This window comes from Convolutriloba macropyga, chromosome 6 (genome assembly GCF_964194025.1).
Source record: "Convolutriloba macropyga chromosome 6, txConMacr16.3, whole genome shotgun sequence".
NCBI classification, from domain to species: domain Eukaryota; kingdom Metazoa; phylum Xenacoelomorpha; order Acoela; family Convolutidae; genus Convolutriloba; species Convolutriloba macropyga.
This window is the reverse complement of record NC_134473.1, coordinates 73,117,912-73,137,039: the sequence shown is the minus strand read 5'-3', so window position 1 is coordinate 73,137,039 and position 19,128 is coordinate 73,117,912. Positions and strand designations below refer to the sequence as shown.

The window sequence follows — 19,128 nt, the reverse complement described above, 5'->3', positions numbered from 1 at the left end:
TCACGAAATTATTTGATATTGATCTAGGTCTACTCCAGAAGTTTTGAATATGATTAATCGACGTATTGGCGACTTAATTTGAAACTGTATATGCGACTGTTCTCGATATTTTCGACTAACTTTGGATACCCATCTCAATGTTGATTGCCACTTCCAACGCCTTCTTAGCCGACCTCGTTTCTTTGAATAGTTCTTTCTGTATTTCTCCGCCTTGTATATTGGCGATGAAGACATCTCGAATTATAGATTCCTCGTGGCTACCAAGATCACAGTTCAGCTATAGTTCTCAAAGGCATCTGTAAAACTACTCAACTGGCTCTACTTTGAATTCTTTTCATTTTAGAAAGGTATAACGGTCAAATGTTATGTTTCTGTTTTTTTTAGTGAAGACATTATCCAAACTATTCCAAAGGTCCTTCGTCGCATTTTGGTCAATCTGTATGTTTGGTTCTTGAGAACCGAATATCCGACGACCCTCCGTGCCAAGACTGAGGTATGTTAGTGAGACAGCTTTGGCATCACAGAACCTCCATGGTCTATCGCCACACAATATTCCCGCCACCCCCCAGGTCGACCTTTTGACATCTGTTGAGTCACGCATTATTTCGGCTGAGCTTAGCAACTCAGAAATCAAACTGAATAGCGCTTCAAGGACATTTCAAGCCTTAAAGCTAGAATAGCGTGACAAGCGAAACTTAGTGCTACATTCTACTGAAGCCAGACAGATTTGTTCATTTTGTTCAACATTTATATTCAGTAACTATTATTAGTACACAATCGTCATTCATGAAGTATAACTCAAACTCGAACTACCTCAACAACCAGCATAGCAATACTACGACTTAACAGTAATGCATCAGATTCTTTGCGATTGGATTGCGAATCAACCTGTTATTGATATAGAATATTCGACAAAACTTCTACATGGTTAACAAATTTCCCATGACATCAAATTTCAAATTTACACTGAAAAAGTGACGTTATGGAAAAGTGCTCACATTCTGTCGACATTATTATCTACAACCAATCAACATTTGAATTTTACATGTAAATCCACGTGACAAGCAGCATAAAAGGAGCTTGAAAAACTACCAAAAATCAGTTGAAACTCGTTAATTTTCTCTTATTAAACTGACATACAGTGCGTATTGAAGCACACTTCCTTGAGCGGGAAATTTCTTGTTATTGTGTCTTGTTTCTGTAGATCATATTATTGATTGTACAGTTTTAGTAATACTTTGACTTGTGGAAAAGAGAATTAACTTTGATATTCTCAATCTTTCTTTCTGAGGAACAAAGTTCCTAAGTAAGAGAAACTTTGTGCAAAGCACATAGTCAGTTGCTGTTACTGGCATTAACGAAGCCTAGCATAGTTTTGATATTGGTGGTTATTGAAGGCAATTGAGAAACAGAAAGTTGTTTATTAATTTGAATCAGATTTATAATATCTGAGTTGCTTTAAAAGCACCCCCTTAACAAGGAGGTTCGCTACAAATCTGAAATTTGGTTGACGATTACTTGAAGTCATTTTTAACAATTTGTGAGGAGCAGAATTTGCAATTTCGAATTATAAATTGAGTTATTTTTAAAACTCAACAAAAAATTTGGTTGTTTCACTTTGAACTATTTTGTCATTCTGAGAGGAACAATTTGTTATACAGCAAAGCTGAGCAAAAAGTCATCAAGAGCAATTGAGCAACAGGTAATGCAACGGTAATCTACAGTATAGCGCTAAAGACAGTTCACAAAAGTTAACTGCAAAAACACAATATCCGGACAGATTTGAAACCGCTGAAACGAACTGGGCGGTGTAAAGCTTTCCTTGACTTTGATAGAAGAGCAGCCGTTACATTTCGTCCGCCGACCCGGACAGTGGAAGGCAAACTGCTGTCCAAAATGATGAAGAGAGTGCCGAAGGCACCCCCCCCCCCCCCCCCCCCAAAGAGAATCAAACAAATCAACACCAACAGGCCAGCGAGGCGAACAGAAGAGTGCAATTCAATAAAAAAATTGAAGTGCGAACCCTGCTCAAAGGAAACCAACAAAGCAAAAGCGAACAGCAACCAAGCAAGTCAAGCACAACCAGCAGAGAGGAGCTTCAATCAACAGCTCACAGGTACGATAGGAAGCTTCAAGAGTTAGTGGAAGAAATTAATACTAAAAGAAGTCTTGGCTACAAAATAATTGAAGATTCAGATCGACCCAACAAATTAAACATCCTCTATCAACAGATTGTCCACATCCTAGAGGAAGAAATCCCAAGCAACTGCAGCGTCGAAACAATCTTGTGCCCTACCAAGCAAATTTCGTTGAAGAACATCTGAAAGAAGCAAGGAAGTGCAAAGCAACTTTGGACTATAATTGGCTTTCATATATAAGCAAAGGCACGCAACCAGAAATGAATGCAGAGCAAAGCAACGCAACCCAAGCCGTGAACGACAGCGAGAGCCACAACAACTACCCAACGGACAGCCCAGTTGCTCAAACAGTTCAAAAGGGAGCAACAGCAAGTGGCCAAGAAACGGAGAATGTTTCGGAACCATCGTCAGCAAAGCAAAGGCGAGAGGAAATGATGAAGAAATTCGATATCGAATTCGAAATCAAGATGCGACTGGAACAAGCACGGTTTGAGCGGAGGAGGCTAAAGCTGGAAATACAAATGAAGGAACTGGAAACCAAGCATCAACTACTGGAGGAAAAGCGCGAGCTAGAGCGCAAAGTGAAGAGAACAGCATTAGAGAACGATGATGGTCATCGCCAATCAACTGGTGCTCAATACAAATCACCCTTCAACTGGACCGCAAAGAAAAGAGATGTATCAGACTGGGCCAGCAGGATCGACAACCTTCTAACACCAGAACGATCAACAGCTCGCTCCGAAGCCACCCCTGAAGTGAACAGGTATAGTCATTTCTCACGATATCGCAGTTCACGAGACCGATCCTCAAGTGTTGAAGACCGAGGTGTTTCCCCCAGAGCTGGTCTATTACGAAACCACAATGGGTACGCAGGTAGCAGTAACACACCAAAGCTGAAGTTGAACAACTTCGACGGAAACCCTCTCGAATGGCCGGAGTGGTCTAGTATGTTCATTGCTACAGTGGATCAACGACCAATACCAGACTCAGAGAAGATGAGCCATCTAAAGACTCTACTTAAAGGCAAGGCAAGGTCAACAATCTCTGGAATGGGCTATTCTGGAAAGTTCTATGGTGCTGCATGGAGTATTCTGGAGAGGAAATTTGGGAGGCCTCATGTGATCATTGATGCACAGCTGGAGAGTCTTCGCAAAGCAAGTCAGGTGAAACCTCACGACTCAACAGGTCTCATCAGTTTCTCAGTTATTGTTTCGAACTTTGTGAATGTGCTCAAAGAATACAAGCAGATTGGTGGTCTGCAATCAAGTTCGACACTGTATATGGCAGTAGATAAACCACCTCAAGTTCTCAAAGAGAAGTGGTGGTTCTATGTTGATGATAAGGATGAAGATTGGCCTGATTTGATTATGTTTGAAAAGTGGCTATCTAGGATGGCATTCGTGCACGAAGGGTTTTCAGCTTTCAAGGGAGAGCGACGAGAAGAAGACCGAAGAAGCACAAATAGAGACAAACGGTTCTCGAAAACATCGAACTTCAGTGCAAGTTCGAACGTGAAAGAAACGAAACAAACGCAAAGTGATCACTGTCCGCTAGCTGATGGCACTCATAAAATATGGAACTGTCCACTATTCAGGAACATGAGTGTGAATGATCGGTACGCAGCAGTGAGGAAGCAACGCTTATGTTACGGATGTCTAGGCAAAGGACATGCAATCAAATATTGTAAAGTCATTGCGTGTGGCATCAATGGATGCATCAAGAAGCACAACCGATTGCTACACTCAGAAAACCAAATGGACGAGGCAATCATGCAGTCAACGTAAGCGCAGCAACAATCAACCAGAGTAACGAAGTTACTAGCTTTCTTCAGATAGTTCCTGTCTCAATACAGAGCGGTCGCAACCGGCTGAACACATAAGCTTTCCTCGATAGTGGATGAAAGGTTTCATTCATCAATCAAAGTGTGCAAGAAAAGTTACGGGCCCAAGGCACCGATGTGACGCTCAACATAGCTGGTATAGATGGAACAAAGTACCTGAAGACCGAAAAAGTTCCTCTCAAAATAAAGGGACTACATTCAAAGGTGCATTCAATCGAAGCGTTTGCACACCCGTCAGTCTCCTTGGGAAACACAAACTACAACAACAACAAGCGGAAGCAAAGCTTCAATGATTTGAGTGTTCTACCCAACAAAAGGTTCAACTTGAGGGAAGTTGGCATCATCCTTGGTCAAGATGCTTAGGATCCAAAAAGGACCCAAATTTGAAGAGTTTGTATCAACAGTCAATAGATACAGATGTAGAAAAAGAAATGAAAGGCACCTTCGGGAAAGAATGGTATTTATCACACCATCCATTGCTAAACCCGAACAAGCCTGGCAAAGTAAGACGTGTTTGCAATGCCGCATCAAAGTACAAAGACAATTGCCTAAATGATAAGCTACTAGCAGGACCTGATCTGCTACATGGCTTGATTGGAACAAAATTCAGATTCCGTGAAGGACCAATAGCCCTATTAGATGACATCGAATCGATGGTTCTTCAAGTGCAAGTTCCCGAACAGGATAGAAAATGCTTGAGGTTCTTATGGCGTCCAAGAACTAACGAATGTATTTGGAGCTAAAAGTTCTCGTATTTGGAGCTAAAAGTTCTCGTAAAAGCGTCATGTATTTGAAGCTAAAAGCTCTCCAAATTGTGCAAACTATGCTCTCAGGCGAGTGGGACTGGACAACGAAAAAGAGTATCCAATTGCAGCAATGGCAATACAAAACAACTTCTACATGGACGATTTCATCAAATCAGTAGAAACCCCGGAAGAAGCAATTGAAGTCTTCAACCAACTGCAACTTCTTCTCTCACAACATGGATTTGCGCTGAAGAAGTGGATAAGCAACAACGATGCAGTCACCGAAGCAATCCCAGAAGACTTGAAGTCAATTAGCAACACGAAGCAAGTCGAGGTGGAACCCAATACGGAGGGATCCTCAGTGCTAGGACTACAATGGACTGTTACTGAAGATAGCCCTCAAGTATACAGAGGTACAAACAAAGAAGTTGAAGCACCTATAACCCAGAGGAAGATTCTGTCACTGGTATCTTCAGTATTGGACCCGATCGGATTGTTTGCTCCGTTCAGTGTTCGCATGAGACGACTTCTGAAAGGCATCTGGACTAAGAATGGACAAAATTGGGACAACGAAGTGGAGCCCAGTGAAAAAGAAGAATTCCTGAAATGGAAAGAACAACTTCCGATAGTGGCTGAAACAAGCATCGATAGAAGGTACTTCAACAGAGAGAGGGATAAAACCGAACTTCATGTGTTTGTGGACGCATCTGAAGACACGACGTGTGCAGTGGCCTATCTACGATCACAACCAAAGGAATACTCAGCTGATTTAGCATTTGTCATTGGAAAATGCAGAGTGGCACCGATGAGGCATCTTTCAATACCCCGACTGGAATTGCAAGCGGCAGTCATGGCAGTGAGTTTGAAGGAACAGATAGTCAAGGAACATGAAATGAAGATAAATAGTTGCAGTTTTTGGTCAGACTCAACTACAGTTTTGCAGTGGATACACAGTTCCCATCAGCAAACAACAAGTGTTCGCGGCCAATCGAGTGGCTGAGATACTAGATACAACTGATGTTTCACAGTGGAAACATGTCAGCGGTATTAACAACCCAGCGGACATTGGCACCAGAGCAATCAACATTGAGGAACTCAAAAGAAGTGAGTGGCTCACTGGGCCGGCCTGGTTGAAGCGATCAGAAAGTGAATGGCCTGAGCAAGTGAACCTAATCTTTGCCTCAGATGAAGAGAATATACCCTCATCAGTCTTCATGATACAGGCTGAAGAAAAGAAAGCTGTTATTCAGTGGGAACGATTCAGTAATTTTAACAGACCAGTAAATACAGTGGCATATGTACAGCGAGCATTGAACAAACATAAACCAGCAACACTCGTAGTCAGCATTGAAGAAAAAGAAAAAGCAAAAGCAACAATCTTCAAGTTACTACAGTAAGAACAGTTTGGTGAAGAGATGAAATCTCTCAAGGCTGAAAAGGAATATCCAAAAGGCAGCAAAAATCTACAATTCTCACCCTTTATAGTTGAAGAAGGAGTGATTCGAGCCAAAGGCAGAATAGGCAAAAGTCAATTGGACTTCAATGCAAAGCATCCAATTTTGCTACATTTGAAACATCATGCGGTTGAATTATTCTTGCAAAACGAAAACAAGGACAATCAACACGAGGGCACTGAGCATGTAAGAAACATTGTTCAGCAGAAGTTGTGGATCCTTGGCATACGGAACGCCTTAAGATCAATCAAGAACAAGTGCGTTACCTGCAGAAAAGGCTGAGCACAAACGAGAGCACCAGTCATGGCAGATCTACTCGAAGAGCGGTTAGATGCTTCAACAGCCTTTACAAATGTTGGAGTTGACTACTTTGGCCCTTCCATTGTGAAGATTGGGCGAAGAAATGAAAAGCGATGGTGTTGTCTTTTTACATGTCTAACTATTAGAGCGGTGCATATAGAAGTGGTACCTAAGTTGGACACAGACAGTTGTCTCAATGCAATAATGAGATTTGTTGCGCGAAGAGGCAAACCAAGTAAAATCATCAGTGACAAAGGGACAAACTTTGTTGGAGCTGAAAAAGAGTTTGCAGAGTATGTTGCAGCATGCAACAAAGAAGGGATCGAAGAAAATCTAATTCAGCGAGGAATCAGATGGAAGTTCAATCAACCCGCAGCACCCCACTTTGGAGGAGTATGGGAGCGGTTGGTGAGAGGTTGCAAGAAAGCAATGTATGCAGTGTTGGGGAGCAGATCAGTCACCGAGGACGTTCTTTCAACAACGATGTGTAATGTTGAGCAGACGTTGAACGCGAGACCTTCGACTCCAGTCAGCTCGGATGTTAATGACTTAGAAGCTTTGACCCCCAATCACTTCTTGCTTGGTAACAGGAACGTTTGCTTACCCTACCTACCATGCGCAGAGGAATTTGTTGATCGTAGAAAACTATTCTGACAAACTCAAGCCTATGCAAATATCATATGGGACAGACTTGGTAAAGAATATCTGCCAACTCTGAACAATCGGCAAAAAATGCGATCTACGGCGAACGAAACCCTCAAAAAGGCGATCCCGTTTGGTTGATTGAAGATAACAAGGAGGTTCGCTACAAACTTGAAATTTGGTTGACGATTACTTGAAGTCGTTTTTAAAAATTTGTCAGGAGCAGAAATTGCAGTTTCGAATTATAAGTTGAGTTATTATTAAAACTCAACAAAAAATTTGGTTGTTTCAATTTGAATTATTTTGTTATTCTGAGAGAAACAAGTTTGTTATACAGCAAAGCTGAGCAATTAGTTATCAAGAGCAATTGAGCAACAAGTAATGCAACGGTAATCTACAGTATAGCGGATAATACAGTTCACAAAATTGAACTGCAAAACACAATATCCGGACAGATTTGAAACCGCTGAAACGAACTGGGCGGTGTAAAGTTTTCCTTGACTTTGATAGGAGAGCAGCCGTTACGTTTGGTCCGCCGACCCGGACAGTGGAAGGCAAACTGCTGTCCAATCTGATGAAGAGAGTGCCGAAGGCACCCCCCAAAGAGAATCAAACAAATCAACACCAACAGGCCAGCGAGGCGAATAGAAGAGTGCAATTCAATAAAGAAATTGAAGTGCGAACCCTGCTCAAAGGAAACCAACAAAGCAAAAGCGAAAAGCAACCATGCAAGTCAAGCACAACCAGCAGAGAGGAGCTTCAATCAACAGCTCTCAGGTACGATAAGAAGCTTCAAGAGTTAGTGGAAGAAATTAACACTAAAAGTAGTCTTGGCTACAAAATAATTGAAGATTCAGATCGACCCAACAAATTAAAGGTCCTCTATCAACAGACTGCCGTCCACCCCCTAGAGCAAGAAATACCCAAGCAACTGCAGCCTCAAAACAAGCTTGTGCCCTACCAAGCAAATTTTGTTGAAGAACATCTGAAAGAAGCAAGGAAGTGCAAAGCAACTTTGGACTATCATTGGCTTTCATATATAAGCAAAGGCACGCAACCAGAAATGAATGCAGAGCAAAGCAACGCAACCCAAGCCGTGAACGACAGCGAGAGCCACAACAACTACCCAACGGACAGCCCAGTTGCTCAAACAGTGCAAAAGGGAGCAACAGCAAGTGGCCAAGAAACGGAGAATGTTTCGGAAACATCGTCAGCAAAGCAAAGGCGAGAGGAAAGGATGAAGAAATTCGATATCGAATTCGAAAACAAGATGCGACTGGAACAAGGACGGTTTGAGCGGAGGAGGCTAGAGCTGGAAATGCAAATGAAGGAACTGGAAACCAAGCATCAACTACTAGAGGAAGAGCGCGAGCTAGAGCGCAAAGTGAAGAGAACAGCATTAGAGAACGATGATGGTCGTTCCCAATCAACTGGTGCTCAAGACAAATCACCCTTCAACTGGACCGCAAAGAAGAGAGATGTTTCAGACTGGGCCAGCAGGATCGACAACCTTCTAACACCAGAACGATCAACAGCTCGCTTCGAAGCCACCTCTGAAGTGAACAGGTATAGTCACTTCTCACGATATCGCAGTTCACGAGACCGATCCTCAAGTGTTGAAGACCGAGACGTTTCCCCCAGAGCTGGTCTACTACGACACAACAGTGGGTACGCAGGTAGCAGTAACCTACCAAAGCTGAATTTGAACAACTTTGACGGAAACCCTCTCGAATGGCCGGAGTGGTCTAGTATGTTCATTGCTACAGTGGATCAACAACCAATACCAGACTCAGAGAAGATGAGCCATCTAAAGACTCACTTACAAGCAAGGCAAGGTCAGCAATCTCTGGATTGGGCTATTCTGGACAGTTCTATGTTGCTGCATGGAGTATTCTGGAGAGGAAATTTGGGAGGCCTCATGTGATCATTGATGCACAGCTGGAGAGTCTTCGCAAAGCAAGTCAGGTGAAACCTCACGACTCAACAGGTCTCATCAGTTTCTCAGTTATTGTTTCGAACTTTGTGAATGTGCTCAAAGAATACAAGCCGATTGGTGATCTGCAATCAAGTTCGACACTGTATATGTCAGTAGATAAACTACCTTATGTTCTCAAAGAGAAGTGGTGGTTCTATGTTGATGATAAAGATGAAGATTGGCCTGATTTGATTATGTTCGAAAAGTGGCTATCTAGGATGGCATTCGTGCAAGAAGGGTTTTCAGCTTTCAAGGGAGAGCGACGAGAAGAAGACCGAAGAAGCACAAATAGAGACAAACGGTTCTCGAAAACATCGAACTTCAGAGCAAGTTCGAACGTGAAAGAAACGAAGCAAACGCAACGTGATCACTGTCCGCTAGCTTATGGCACTCATAAAATATGGAACTGTCCACTATTCAGGAACATGAGTGTGAATGATCGGTACGCAGCAGTGAGGAAGCAACGCTTATGTTACGGATGTCTAGGCAAAGGACATGCAATCAAATATTGTAATGTCAATGCGTGTGGCATCAGTGGATGCATCAAGAAGCACAACCGATTGCTACACTCAGAAAACCAAATGGACGAGGGCAATCATGCAGTCAACGTAAGCGCAGCAACAATCAACCAGATTGACGAAGTCACTAGCTTTCTTCAGATAGTTCCTGTCTCAATACAGAGCGGTGGCAACCGGCTGAACACATAAGCTTTCCTCGATAGTGGATCAAAGATTTCATTCATCGATCAAAGTGTGCAAGAAAAGTTACGGGCCCAAGACACCTATGTGACGCTCAACATAGCTGGCTTACATGGAACAAGGTACCTGAAGACAGAAAAAGTTCCTCTCAAAATAAAGTAATTACATTCAAAGGTGCATTCAATCGAAGCGTTTGCACACCCGTCAATCTCCTTGGGAAACACAAACTACAACTACAACAAGTTGAAGCAAAGCTTCAATGACTTGAGTGTTCTACCCAACAAAAGGTTCAACTTGAGTGAAGTTGGCATCATCCTTGGTCAAGATGCTTATGATCTACAACACACATTGGACTACATGATAGGAGCACGAAGGGAACTTTTCGCCTTTCTGACAGAACTAGGATGGGTAGTAAGTGGACCAATGACGGGCAAGAGCAGACAAAACGTTTGTCATTTCTTTTTCACCGAAGATGTGAAAGTGGCCGAGAATATCCAAACTTGATGGGACATAGAAACCTATTTTTCGAAAATCAATCTCGTCAGTCAGTCAAAGAAGGAACTGCAGGCACAGAAGATGCTAGAGAGTACGACGAAGTTCACAGGCGGGCGGTACGAAGTGGGAATGCTGTGGAGTGAACCAGAGACAAACCTACCGAACAACTACAGCTCAGCCCTGGGTCAGCTTTACTCACTGGAGCAAAAATTCCAAAGGGACCCAAACTTGAAGAGTTTGTATCAACAGTCAATAGATGTAGAAAATGATTTCGTAAAGATATTGGACGAGTCCGAAGTGAAAGGCACCTTCGGGAGAGAATGGTATTTACCACACCATCCAGTGCTAAACCCGAACAAGCCTGGCAAAGTAAGACGTGTTTGCAATGCCGCATCAAAGTGCAAAGACATATGCCTAAATGATAAGCTACTAGCAGGACCAGACCTGCGACATGGCTTGATTGGAACAATATTCTGATTCCGTGAAGGACCAATAGCCCTAACAGCTGACATCGAATCGATGTTTCTACAAGTGCAAGTTCCCGAACAGGATAGAAGTTGCTTGAGGTTCTTGTGGCGTCCAAGAACTAACGAACCTGTTCAGATATACGAATATCAGCGTCATGTATTTGGAGCTAAAAGTTCTCCAAATTGTGCAAACAATGCTCTCAGGCGAGTGGGACTGGACAACGAAAAAGAGTATCCAATTGCAGCAATGGCAATACAAAACAACTTCTACATGGACGATTTCATCAAATCAGTAGAAACCCCGGAAGAAGCAATTGAAGTCTTCAACCAACTGCAACTTTTTCTCTCACAACATGGATTTGCACTGAAGAAGTGGATAAGCAACAACGATGCAGTCACCAAAGCAATCCCAGAAGACTTGAAGTCAATTAGCAACACGAAGCAAGTCGAGGTGGAACCCAATACGGAGGGATCCTCAGTGCTAGGACTACAATGGACTGTTACTGAAGATAGCCTTCAAGTATGCAGAGGTACAAACAAAGAAGTTGAAGCACCTATAACCCAGAGGAAGATTCTGTCACTGGTATCTTCAGTATTCGACCCGATCGGATTGTTTGCTCCGTTCAGTGTTCACATGAGACGACTTCTGAAAAGCATCTGGACTAAGAATGGACAACATAGGGACAACGAAGTGGAGCCCAGTGAAGAAGAAGAATTTCTGAAATGGAAAGAACGACTTCCAATAGTGGCTGAAACAAGCATCGATAGAATGTACTTCAACAGAGAGAGGGATAAAACCGAACTTCATATGTTTGCGGACGCATCTGAAGACACGACGTGTGCAGTGGCTTATCTACGTTCACAACCAAAAGAATACTCAGCTGACTTAGCATTTGTCATTGGAAAATGCAGAGTGGCACCGATGAGGCATCTTTCAATACCCCGACTGGAATTGCAAGCGGCAGTCATGGCAGTGAGGTTGAAAGAACAGATAGTCAAGGAACATGAAATGAAGATAAATAGTTGCAGTTTTTGGTCAGACTCAACTACAGTTTGGCAGTGGATACACAGTTCCCATCGCAAACAACAAATGTGCGTGGCCAATCGAGTGGCTGAGATACTAGATACAACTGATGTTTCACAGTGGAAACATGTCAGCGGTATTAACAACCCAGCGGACATTGGCACCAGAGCAATCAACATTGAGGAACTCAAAAGAAGTGAGTGGCTCACTGGTCGGCCTGGTTGGAGCGACCAGAAAGTGAATGGCCAGAGAAAGTGAACTTAATCTTTGCCTCAGATGAAGAGAATATACCCTCATCAGTCTTCATGATACAGGCTGAAGAAAAGAAAGCTGTTATTCAGTGGGAACGATTCAGGAATTTTAAGAGACTAGTAAATAAATTGGCATACGTACAGCGAGCATTGAACAAACACAAACCAGCAACACTCGTAGTCAGCATTGAAGAAAGATAAAAAGCAAAAGCAACAATCTTCAAGTTACTACAGCAAGAACAGTTTGGTGAAGAGATGAAATCTCTCAAAGCTGAAAAGGAATTTCCAAAAGGCAGCAAAATTCTACAATTCTCACCCTTTATAGATGAAGATGGACTGAATCGAGCCAAAGGCAGAATAGGCAAAAGTCAATTGGATTTCAATGCAAAGCATCTAATTTTGCTACATTTGAAACATCATGCGGTTGAATTATTCTTGGGAAACGAGCACAAGGACAATCAACACGAGGGCACTGAGCATGTTAGAAACATTGTTCAGCAGAAGTTGTGGATCCTTGGCATACGGAACGCCTTAAGATCAATCAAAAACAAGTGCGTTACCTGCAGAAAAGGCTGAGCACAAACGATAGCACCAGTCATGGCAGATCTGCCCGAAGAGCGGTTAGATGCTTCAACAGCCTTTACAAATGTTGGAGTTGACTACTTTGGCCCTTTCATTGTGAAGATTGGGCGAAGAAATGAAAAGCGCTGGTGTTGTCTTTTTACATGTCTAACTATTAGAGCGGTGCATATAGAAGTGGTACCTAAGTAGGACACAGACAGTTGTCTCAATGCAATAATGAGATTTATTGCGCGAAGAGGCAAACCAAGTACAGTCATCAGTGGCAACGGGACAAACTTTGTTGGAGCTGAAAAAGAGTTTGCAGAGTATGTTGCAGCACGGAACAAAGAAGGAATCGAAGAACATCTAATTCAGCGAGGAATCAGATGGAAGTTCAATCCACCCGCAGCACCCCACTTTGGAGGAGTATGGGAAGGGTTGGTGAGAGGTTGCAAGAAAGCAATGTATGCAGTGTTGGGGAACAGATCAGTCACCGAGGACGTTCTTTCAACAACGTTGTGTATTGTTGAGAAGACGTTGAAAGCGAGACCTTTGACTCCAGTCAGCTCGGATGTTAATGACTTAGAAGCTCTGACCCCCAATCACTTCTTGCTCGGCAACAGGAACGTTTGCTTACCCTACCTACCATGCGCAGAAGAATTTGGTGATCATCGAAAACTATTTCGACAAACTCAAGCCTATGCAAATATCATATGGGACAGACTTGGTAAAGAATATCTGCCAACTCTGAACAATCGGCAAAAAATGCGATCTACGGCGAACGAAACCCTCAAAGAAGGCGATCTCGTTTGGTTGGTCGAAGATAGTGATAAGCGTGGATATTACAACCTAGGCCGAGCTACGGAGACCATCGATGGGTCTGACGGTGTGATTCGATCAGCGATAGTTCGAACGAACGACGAGTGTACAAGAGACCAATAGTGAAGCTCGCCCCAGTACTACCTCGGAAAGATGTTTTCGCGATGGAAAACAGGGCCGGCGATATTGCGGCCAAGCTTAGCAACTCAGAAATCAAATTGAATAGCGCTTCAAGGCCCTTTCACGCCTTAAAGCTAGAATAGCGTGACGAGCGAAATTTAGTGCTACATTCTACAGAAGCCATACAGATTTGTTCATTTTGTTCAACATTTATATTCAGTAACTATTATTAGTACACAATCGTCATTCATGAAGTATAACTCAAACTCGAACTACCTCAACAACCAGCATAACAATACTACGACTTAACAGTATTGCATCAGATTCTTTGCGATTGGATTGCGAATCAACCTGTTATTGATACAGAATATTCGACAAAACTTCTACTTGGTTAACAAATTTCCGATGACATCAAATTTACACTGAAAAAAGTGACGTAATTGAAAAGTGTTCACATTTTGTCGACATTATTATCTACAACCAATCAACATTTGAATTTGACATGTAAATCCACGTGACAAGCAGCATAAAAGGAGCTTGAAAAACTACCAAAACTCAGTTGAAACTCGTTAATTTTGTCTTATTAAACTGACATACAGTTTGTATTGAAGCACACTTCCTTGAGCGGTAAATTACTTGTTATCGTGTCTTGTTTCTGTAGATCATATTATTGATTGTACAGTTTTAACTATACTTTGACTTGTGGAAAAGAGAATTAACTTTGATATTCTCAATCTTTCTTTCTGAGGAACAAAGTTCCTAAGTAAGAGAAACTTTGTGCAAAGCACATAGTCAGTTGCTGTTACTGGCATTAACGACGCCTAGCATAGTTTTGATATTGGTGGTTATTGAAGCCAATTGAGAAAGAGAAAGTTGTTTATCAATTTGAATCAGATTTATAACATCTGAGTTGCTTTAAAAGCACCCCCCTTAACAAGGAGGTTCGCTACAAATTGAAATTTAGTTGACGATTACTTGAAGTCATCCTTAACAATTTGTTAGGAGCTGGAATTGCAATTTCGAATTATAAGTTGAGTTTTTAACAAAACTCAGCAAAAAATTTGGTTGTTTCAATTTGAATTATTTTGTTATTCTGAGAGAAACAAGTTTGTTATACAGCAAAGCTGAGCAACTAGTTATCAAGAGCAATTGAGCAACAAGTAATGCAACTGTAATCTACAGCATAGCGGATAATACAGTTCACAAAATTAACTGCAAAAACACAATATCCGGACAGATTTGAAACCGCTGAAGCGAACGGGGCGGTGTAAAGTTTTCCTTGACTTTGATAGGAGAGCAGCCGTTACACGCATTTTTAAATTGTTCGTTGCAAATACTGCGATATCTCCTACCTTGAGCCGTGCTAATTTCCACATCTTCTTCGTAGAATGGTTCCGGGTAAAAAGTGACCTTATCTGGTGGTGCTTTTTGTAGGATATCGATTAAACTGCCCTTTTTAGCGAGAATTGCCAACTTCAGATTTATTCTACAACGTTCCCATCTCAAAGGATGTTCCAGTGTTGGCCGTTCCCAATAGGGAACTATTCCCAGAAGAGCTCGTTCGTTAAGTGCTGACTGTGTCACATGATACCTCTGAGTGTAGAGGTATGCAACTGAGCAGCGAATGCTTAACTATTTCAGCAGGGTTGGATTCGAGGTGCGAATCTATTGTAATTTGTGTAGCTTGCGATTATAGCCTTTACTTTTACTAAGCAATAGTGTTACAAATGTAGCTCTATTCTGACGATTTGGAATACGTACTCAATTCTACAACAAGCTATTCTTGCTTGAAAATAGGAGAGACTGAGAAGCAACTGAATTTAAGATTTACTGATGAACGAATGAAAACGATAATAATAACAAAAGTGGGAGGTGGGAACACCTCTGAATACTCGACTTTTTAATCGAATGTAAAACTTACCTAAGTGAATGACTTGGAGATTATTCTTAAACTTAAAAGATATAAGAACCACTAAGAATTTAGTGCACTTTCAGATCTATGATAAAACCGCATCACAGACGTATGGCATCTCCTAGTGCTTTTTAAATTTATAATATGCATTCTTTTTTTTCAAATTTCTTGCAATATATATATATATATATATATATATATATATATATATATATATATAATGCAAACTGTTGAACCTTATCTTTTTATCTTTTTCTCAAGCACAAAAATGATTGCTATTTATTGTGATATACCATACAGATTTACCTATGAAGGGAATAACGGGCATCAATGGAAAAGTTGCTCATCCACTCTAACAGATTGAGAGTTAAATAAAGCATTTGCCACAAATTCTGAGAGTCACGAGACGTCTCGATCGAATTTACTTAGAGCATACGGTACAGAAGAACCCACATAGAATGCCAGATGTTGCACCGTGTACATCCGAATCTCCATTTGATATCAGAAGCAACCGACAATGATATTAAGTTGCCCTTTTTACATTTGTGATATAATCGTTAAAAAAAGACAAAGCAGCAACTCATAATTTAAACCATATGATCCTGGACAACATGTTTTTGGACAACGCTACAGGGAAGAATCAATGGCCTGTTCAACATACGGGAAAGAAGTGCTTATCCTCATGAGTTGGTTGAGTTGAAAGCCGTAAAGGAGAGATAGTGAAATGAAGTGCAATTCTCAAAAGTGAGCAGCTAATAGTTGACTGACAAAAACCTCAATTTTAACTACAATATAAGGTTAACAAGACAGAAGAAATTGTTCGAAAACGATATATGGACGATATGGTCTAAACAAGACGATATGGTTTATACAAGATGAGCTTTGGAAGTGGCCCAAATCTTTGCACAAAAATCTTGATTTTAAAAAAGCCTGATGAGCGAAAGAACTTAGTTTTCTTAAATGTGCTTTTGAACCTAACTAATATGGGGGTGTGGAAAGGTTTTGTTACCATATATCTCATAATGTGTTGTCGCCATTTTCTGAAAATGACGAAAACACAATATGGTGTAAATGTTAACAAAAACCAATTCACGCCAGCATAGTGTTTGGCTTAAAAACCTTTAACGCCCGGGTCGAGGTTTGGTTGAAAACTAATGTAAGAATTGCGGTGAATAATTTTCACCGCAAAGCGCCCGCATCTTCCGATGAATGCGGTGAAAGCTGTAAATTTTTGTAAGATTTGCAATTTGTAGCGGTGAAATTTTTGCGGCGTCGATTAGCCTCAATATAATTGAAGGCTTTATTGAGGGCAGCAACCATTTGCAAAAAAAGCTCTGGGCACCGAGGACGATATTTGGTCGCATAATCTAAATCATAGGAACAGAGAATCCATGTTTATTAAAAATTTGCTCTAACCAACAATATTGCCGACAGAAGAGCAACAATGCAATCTGTACCCAATTTTTTCAACACCTAGATAAAATAAGCCTTCGATATCGTAAAAATCAACAAAAGCTGCCAATTAAAGAGCCTTTCTGCCGTCCGCCCGCATGCTAAAAACGTTCTTAAGCCCGCTTTTCCGAGAATGGTTTAAATTCACACGTGGGTTATGAGTTGACCGATGTGAATTTGCTTCCAAAAATTTCCTTCAAACATTTTGATTTGTACCCAATTGATTTACTGCATATCAAATGTCAAGAAGAAGTGAAAAAGTTTATTGGTTTTTTTGGGATCCAGAGATTTATTGAACTGAAGTGTTATTGGCGAACCGGCCAGCAGCGACAAACAATTGTCATGGGAAGATTTCCTATGGCGCGGGAAAAATCTAGAGTCAAACTGAACAACAAAATGCGGAGTACAAAATTGTCGTTTGAAAAATACTTCGTTGGAAGATGGGCGAATACAAGAAATTTTCTAGATACATATTTGCTTTTTGTCTGTGTCATCCATTTTAACTGCAGGAAAACAACTGTACTGTCTTTATGGAAGAAGAGAATAAAAAAATCAAACACGCCATTCATACGTTTTAGTTAAATATGAACTTGAAAAACTGACAAATTTGGGAAATAAGTTGAAAATATTGTTACCGCACAAAAACCTTTTTACATTTTCAGAGAATAAATTATTTTCGAATAAGTTTAATCAAGTTGATTTTAAGCTGCTTACCCAAGTATTTACTATACCACATTTTTTGTATACTTTTTTTCAAGATTTTACTGTTTTACAAATAAGTTTAGAAGCTTTTCCGTTTTAAGTTCCAAAATGATTACAAACTTATCTTGTATATATTAAAATTAAGAATGACACTCAAGATGATGTGCGCGAACAACTCTGTTCAAACCGAAAAGGTTCTCGCAGATTGGATAAATTGCAATTCTTCCACAGAGTCTGGCAAGACAATCTACAATTTGAAAACTTTGATCAAGGCCACTGAGAGTCTGCAAGGTCCGTTCAGCGCACTACCTACGTTCGGGAAACCTAATCACAGCCCAGATTCTGAATAGTCTGATCATAGCTTGGTCTAAAGTGTATTTTTTCTGGTAAATTCTGGACAGAGCACGTACAGAGTCTGTAGGGTCTGATCAGAACAAGAGGTCCAAACGAGAAACTTTTCAGTATTACAGTTTAAAAAAAGTAAAGATAGATAATTTGATCCCGATGGGACTGCTTTTTGAAGAGTACTTCACAAATTTACTCGATGATCGCCATTTACCACGCTATAGATTAAGTTTTTTTAAATACGTTTGGGTTGATTTTTTGTTTGGAACTAATATTATTTACTCAAGAATTCAAAAACCATTTTCCTAAATTGATACCTATTTTCCCAAAAACAATACATTATGACCAATGATGACCACTATTTCGACGTTTAAGACTGTCAGTCAGGGTACTGTTGCTGCCTCAGTGTTTACAGAAGCAAAAGAAACAAGTGATTTCCTTCAAAAAATTGCAAAAGACAAATTGTAAAAGATAAAAAAGAGTTTGACCGACCCATGGAAAGACAATAATTGATCGATGAATTTTCCTTAATCGGTCTTTTAAAATGCTGTTTCTTGACCAGAAATGCTTATGTAAATATAGGTTTGCTCGGCTGATGAAAAAAAAATTCCTGGACTTTAAGTAGGAAGCCCTAATGTGTATTATAGACAAGAAAGGCCCTCACCGAGAAATTTTAGTCTCTTCATTAGCGGAAGCCTAAACGTGGGGATCACTGTACCCTCAACGCGAATGCACATTGTAAAGCAAAAATTTTACGATTCTGGCTAACCGCAATAGTGCGAAAAAAATTGCACATGAATTCTTTTGATTTGGTTTTTTTTCTTGTTTTCTTTATTCAGAAGTCCAGCCAAATTCTTTTCATATGCAAAAATGAGGCAAACTAAAAAGTTCCGACAACAATTGGCTTTGATCTCGTGACCTCATCCAATCTTAACCAATTGCGCTAAATGTCCTTAACTTTGATGGAAATTGAAAACAAGTCATTATAACGGTCGCGAACGTAATTCCAGGACATGTTTTATTGTCAAGCCAAATTCCAGAACAATTTTATTGTCCAGCCAAATTCCAGGACGTGTGTTTTAGTTCCAGCCAAATTCTAGGACGGTTGTTTTAGTTCCAGCCAAAGTCCAGAACATCACATTGGGTCCAGACAAATTCTTTTCATACCCAATATCTCTCGAGGACAG

General features: G+C 40.8%; 1 protein-coding gene across 1 annotated transcript in view; it reads right to left on the bottom strand.

Annotated features, from left to right (window-relative positions):
• LOC142340601 (uncharacterized) overlaps nucleotides 1-19,128 on the bottom strand; it is a 121,715-nt gene that overhangs the window by 76,171 nt on the left and 26,416 nt on the right. The window lies entirely within an intron of this gene.